Source organism: Cotesia typhae, unplaced genomic scaffold (assembly GCF_013202065.1).
Source record: "Cotesia typhae breed Kobodo isofemale line unplaced genomic scaffold, CoteBio_Ctyphae contig_59, whole genome shotgun sequence".
Lineage (NCBI taxonomy): Eukaryota > Metazoa > Arthropoda > Insecta > Hymenoptera > Braconidae > Cotesia > Cotesia typhae.
In genome coordinates, this window is record NW_027423761.1 from 303,326 (window position 1) to 309,325 (window position 6,000).

The window sequence follows — 6,000 nt, forward strand, 5'->3', positions numbered from 1 at the left end:
CAGTTGGGAGCTCTAGCCAGATCTAGAGGTGTCCGGATGAGTTTTTGTTTAGGGCCACGTGGCCATTTAACCCCATCTGATTGAGTTTACAAGAGGGACTTTTTAAAATAATTATAACTTTGTTCCTACTGAAAATTTTTAAACCGGCTAAATTTTGGCTTGAAGAAGAGACTTGGGGCTACAAATTTTGTAGGAAATTTTTTTTTCTAAAGTCAATAGGAGCCGAGATCCTGCAATCCAAAAAAAGAGTGAAATATTTGTCACGATATTTGATAAATTTAAAAATAATAATGAAAATTATTAAAATTAATAAAATTTATTATTGAATGTATTGTATGTATGTTGATCGAGTGTGTGTCTGGGAGTGACGTGTCGCTTGATAACGTAATAGCCGGTATTAGTCGGTGACACGTGCTGTTTCAATTACTGCACACCACAAGGGCGGAGTTTGCATCTGGACGACAAATTTTTTTCCTCAATAAATTTTAGAGAAAGTTTTTTTTTTATTTGTAAAATTTTCAAATTTTTTTTTTTTTATTTTCTTGAAATTTTCCAAAATTAATTTTTTTTGAATTTTTAAAATTAAAAAATTTTCTCACGGTCCTAACTCAAAAAATGATTAAAATTTAAATAAAAACTTCCGAATTCTTCGTACAAATTAAATCCTAAGTGGTAATTTTGTTCGCGTGACTCCGATCACTTTATATTTATAAACCGTCTAGAGTATTTATATATTTTTGGTATTCCATAGTATAAATTCAAGATTATTTATCATTATTATTATTATAAAAAAATAATTATTTATTTATGCCGCCCTGAGCGTTGATATCATGAGAAAAAACTCTCTCACAAATCTCTATTCCGTAAATATGGGGGCGGCTTGCAAAACCGCCCATATCTTGGGTCCACAAGGCCCCAAATTAGTCTCTAGGGAGCTCTCGGAATCGCCAAAAGTCTCATCTACAACCTTAGCTAGGTAACGTTTAAAAAAAAAAAATTTGTGAATTTTTTAAAAACTAAAAACATAGAAGATTTCGAACAATTTCCAAAAAAACGGGTTTTTTGAGTTGGGGGCGCTGAAAACTTTGTGAAAAAAATTTTTTTTTTCAAAAATTTATAGTGGACCTCAAAGTTGAAGGTCTAAGGATTCTAAAAATGCCGGTGAAGACATCAAAATAATTAGTTGTCTATTTTTAATTCCAAATTAAAGTTAAAAAAATCGTTCAATTCAAAATTTGGATCTTGCAATCGATTTTGAATAATTTTTATCTTGACAACTATTGGTCCAAAAAAAAAAACTTTTCGAACAAAAGTTGTAGCTTTAAGTCTCCTCTTTAAGGCAAAATTTAGTTGGTTTAAAAATTTTAATTAGAAAAAAAGTTATGAATTTTTTAAATAAAATCTGTTAAAAAAAGAAATCCTAGGGCTCTGAAATTAAAATAAAATTAAAACTGTTGCAATGTTTGATTGCGAGGGTGTCTCATGTGTGGAGATCAATAATTAATCCCAGTGGCGCCTGAAATCACAGATGGGACCTTGAATTTATTGATTGTTCTGTCAAAAATTAGAAATTTCAAAAGAAATAAAATTAAAATCGTCAATTATTAATTAATAATTAATAAATTAAAAAATAAAAAACACATGTGTGATTTTTGTAAATGGAGGTCAAGGTGTCAGAGACACAACAGTTGGGGTCGAGAAGTAGTCACAGGCGTCAGACTGCCGCTGAGTGGTAAATTCGATTGGATTGGAGCAGTAATAGGGGCAAGGATAGAAACTCTGATTGGCGTCGTGACATCTGCTTTCGAAGGGAACATTGTCCAGTAGTTGTCCAGTATATCCAGGATCACTTCATATCAATTAATACATATATATATATATATATATATATATATATATATATATATATATATATATATATATATATATATATATATAGTGAACATCCAGTGACCAGCCGTTAAAAATTATTATTATAATTATGATAATTGATTTGAAAGTCACAAGCCACCCGACTAGCTATCGGAACTTGCGGTGACACCTGGGCAGGTGCTTCGTACCAGTGACACCTTTGCGAATAAAGAAATAATAATTGGGACTTACTTTTTCGCCTGGTAGGTTCTAAGTTCAATTGTTTGAAAAAATGAAAATTTTAAGATTTTTTGAATTTTAAAAATTTTGGGCCCATTTTTTGGGACTTATGTTTTTTGGGCCTTATTTATACACATAATTTTTGAGTCTTGTAAGTTGAATTATTACAAAAACAAAATTAAAGATTTTTTAATTTTTGAAAGATTGGGCCCAATTTTGGGGGCTTATATTTTGGGCCTTATGTTGAATTTTACGTAACAAAGATTGGGCCTTATTTAAAAATATGGGACTTATTCTACATTCTTAAAATTAAACTTACTAAACAATAATTATTAATTACTATTTTAATTCTTAAATCACTGAATTCCTCATTTTGGGCCTTATCTCACTAAAAGCCCCCCAAGGCCCAAAACAATAATTAACTATGGAATTCACGGTTACAAAGTAATACGCTGAGTACACAGGTGTTCGGGACCGAGAGACTGACGGAGCCGTGATACGGACCGAGCTCTCTCCCTTCCCTAGTCGGGGCCTGATGCACCTGCCAGATCGGGATGGGCCTCATCAGCATCCTACAAGTTTCATTACCATACCAATGCCCTCGGAAATTTCGGGCTGTAATGAGTCTCTGGGCCCAGGCGTCATTATCGATCAATTTCGATCTCCAGATAATTAATCTAGCAAAATGGGCCTTATAATTTTAATATCGGGCCCAATTTTTTTTTTTAATTTATAATCTTGATACAAATTATTGTAAAGCCCAATTTTAATTATTGAACTTTGGGCCTGGTTATAAATTTGGGCCTTACATAAAATATTTAAAATGAGGCCCAAATTTAATATCAAAATTTCCACTTATTTTAAAGAATTTTTTAGGGTGCGACTTTTCCCACTCTGACAATTCTCAGGGTCCCGATAGGACCCGAGAGTAGTGTCGACACAGGTGTGGGCCTCAAGCACAGGCGCCAAGGCTCAGCGGGTTGTCTGGGCCCGAAATATGTTTACAAACCAATACGAGCAGCATCTTCGCATTCCCGGATCTTCTCCCCCTCATATTCGGGCTAAGTCTTCGCTCCTCTCTCCCTTCTTTCCCTTACTCTTCTTTGAAACTATCTCCAGACTATTTTTTTTTTGCTCCGGTCCCCTTTACTCGACCCCACTCGCGATCACCTGTAACATTCCAAGGACCCAAAAAATGGGCCTTATTTTTAAACTTGTTTGTTTAATTACTGAGGTGTTGTTTGTATCAATGAGACTTGGAAAAGTTTATGTGGGAAAATTACAGAATAGCTACTTTGGGACTTAAAACGCAAGATTGAAAGAAGGCCCAAAATTAAATTATCTTAAATAATCTCAGAATCAATTAATAAATGAAGAACGAGAAAAATTTTGGACCTTAAGGCCCAATTTTCAAAATAAGGCCCAAATTTTTTTTTTTAAATAATTTTAAACTGAAAAAAAAAAAAAAACATTTAGAAAATATTTGACTGGTAAAATATGACGATTTTAATGAATAAAAATAGAATATTAATTATAATAGTCTTGATAAGTTGTTAGGTGCCGATAGACAAATAAGCACAGGTGTTTAGTGGGCGTAAGAAACGCGTGATATTAAATTGTCGGTGGCACTTAACAACAACACATTCTCGAGTCATCTTGATATGAGTGTTATATGTCACATGTCATGTGTGTATAGCACATATGTATATAATAGTATAGGCACTTGCAAGCTGGCTCGCGAATACAGAAATAAGAAACATCTAAATGATTTAAGACCTGGGTACACTTTATTGTTGTTTTTATTCAAACAGTCGGCTCTGCGCCTGCCAGATGCGTTTCACTTAAGAACTACATCCTCTATTTTTACATTTTATTCTATTTCTATCTTTCTGTTATAAGTTAAGTTATAAGATCTTTATACAAATTATCTGTACTAGGAAGGCCTATTTCAAAAAATCATAACTTGGTTCCTAATTAAAATTACGGAACCGGTTAAATTTTGTCTTAAAGAAGAGACTCAAAGCTACAAATTTTGTCCGAAAAATTTTTTTCTAAACTCAATAAGTCCCAAGATATAAATTATTAAAAATTGATTACAGAAAAACTACCATTAATAACGTTTTCGTGTTTTTTTCTTACTCCTAAATTCCCTATAACTTTTTTCCTAATTAAAATTTCAAAACCGGTTAAATTTTGTCTTAAAGAAGAGACTCAAAGCTACAATTTTTGTCAAAAAAAATTTTTTTCTAAGCTCAATAAGTCCCAAGCTAAAAAAATCATAAAATCCGTAATCAAACACCAACGCACTATCAGTATCTTATCACAAATAAAACCTGCAAGATCGACTCTCCAGTAACTTTTCTCACGATAATATTTCACCGGAAGTTCATATCACAATTGAGTGATAAAAAAAAAAAAAAAAAAAATTAATTTTTTTTTTTTTTTTTTAATTTTTTTTTAACCAGTGGCGCCTAAGCGACACCGAAGCTGAAGATGAGTCACGATACAGGTGCAGCAGCATTTAGCTTCACTTGAGACGCTGTATCACTTACAAAAGCGGACAAAGGGCCCACTAAGGCCCAAAAATTTGGGAACATACAAAAGGAATTTTCTAAATAAAAATAAATTGATTTATGAGGAGTCACCTGCTGAGACGGTGTCAGGTAATATTCCGTTGTCTTATTTGGGCCTTACTGTCAGTTGGGCCTTATCGGGCCCATCGCGTCTTACAACGGAGAGAGGGGTATTGTTTTGGGTCCGCTGAGGATCAGAGTGTAAGTGATCTCCCCTCTATTTTTCCAGGAAAATGGGCCCGGGCCCAGGTGTTGGGTCCAAGGCCCAATTGTTTTTTTTTTTTTTTTTTTCCAGCTTTAAGATATAATAGTGAAGATATCTCGGGAACTAATGACAATTGAGGAAAACTTCTTGGACAAAAGTTAGAGCCGAGGGTCCGCTCTTTCATGTCTGGGTAAGATGGTCACCTGATTCTTATTTGTTAAAGAATTACAAAGGTTTAAAGTTTGAAAATTTAAGAAAATTAGTTAAAATTTTTAGTGAGGTTTTTAACTAAAAAAAAAAAAAAAAAAAAAAAAATTAATTAAAATAAACTTTTTATGTCTTCACCACTGGGATTATCATCTGGATACTCCAAACTAAGAAACCACGTGCCACTTTCCCAAATCTCCTGAAAATTTCCCTAAATTTCCTGCGCCCCCATAAAAAAACTCGAAATTTTCCTGAAAAATAATTAAAAAAAAATTTTGTTTCTTTAAATTATAACTTTATCAGCCAGCATGAAGATAAGTATCGTAACAAAATTACCGAATAATTACAATAATTGCTTCTGCACTATCTACTTCCAAGAAAACAAATATTGTTATTATTACGAGGAAAATTATCAGCTATTACGTTTCACGTTTAAAGTTTTTATTCCACTTACTGTTTAACTCGCACCAGAATTGAAGTCTCTTAAATTTTCCGGAGTAAGTTGGCGTTATTTATAAATTTACTAAATAATTTTTTTTACTAACCATAATTTGGAAATTCGAAGAAATAAATCATCGAAAAAAGCAAAATGTCCAAGTTGCTGGAAATTTTTTTTATTTTTGGAATTCTTGGCGCTGTTATCAGTCAGGATAAAAACTGTGATCGTCCGGTGAGTATTTAATACAGTTAAAATAATATTTCTGTAAGAGATAATTTTTTAATTAGTGAATTTTCAGTGCGATCCTCAAGCTGAAGACCAATGCTGCGACGGTTATAACTGCTACACTTTTTTAGAAAAAGTATCACTTTGTACCACGCCGGAAGATTATGACGAAATCATGGACCACTTGAGAAAGAGAGGTTCCTAGTCATAAAATTTTATTTTTTATCATTTGAGTCAGAATAAAAAATTTATTTAAAGAA

At 32.6% G+C, this 6,000-nt stretch overlaps 1 long non-coding RNA gene across 2 annotated transcripts; it reads left to right on the plus strand.

Moving 5' to 3' along the window:
* The first annotated feature begins 5,028 nt into the window (after positions 1 to 5,028).
* On the plus strand, positions 5,029 to 6,000 carry LOC141532278 (uncharacterized). 2 transcript variants are annotated; one of them, XR_012480067.1, is made up of 3 exons: positions 5,490 to 5,573; positions 5,642 to 5,746; positions 5,814 to 6,000. It is a non-coding gene; the product is annotated as an uncharacterized LOC141532278 (long non-coding RNA). The 2 variants fall into 2 exon arrangements; XR_012480066.1 differs by having other exon boundaries at positions 5,029 to 5,746.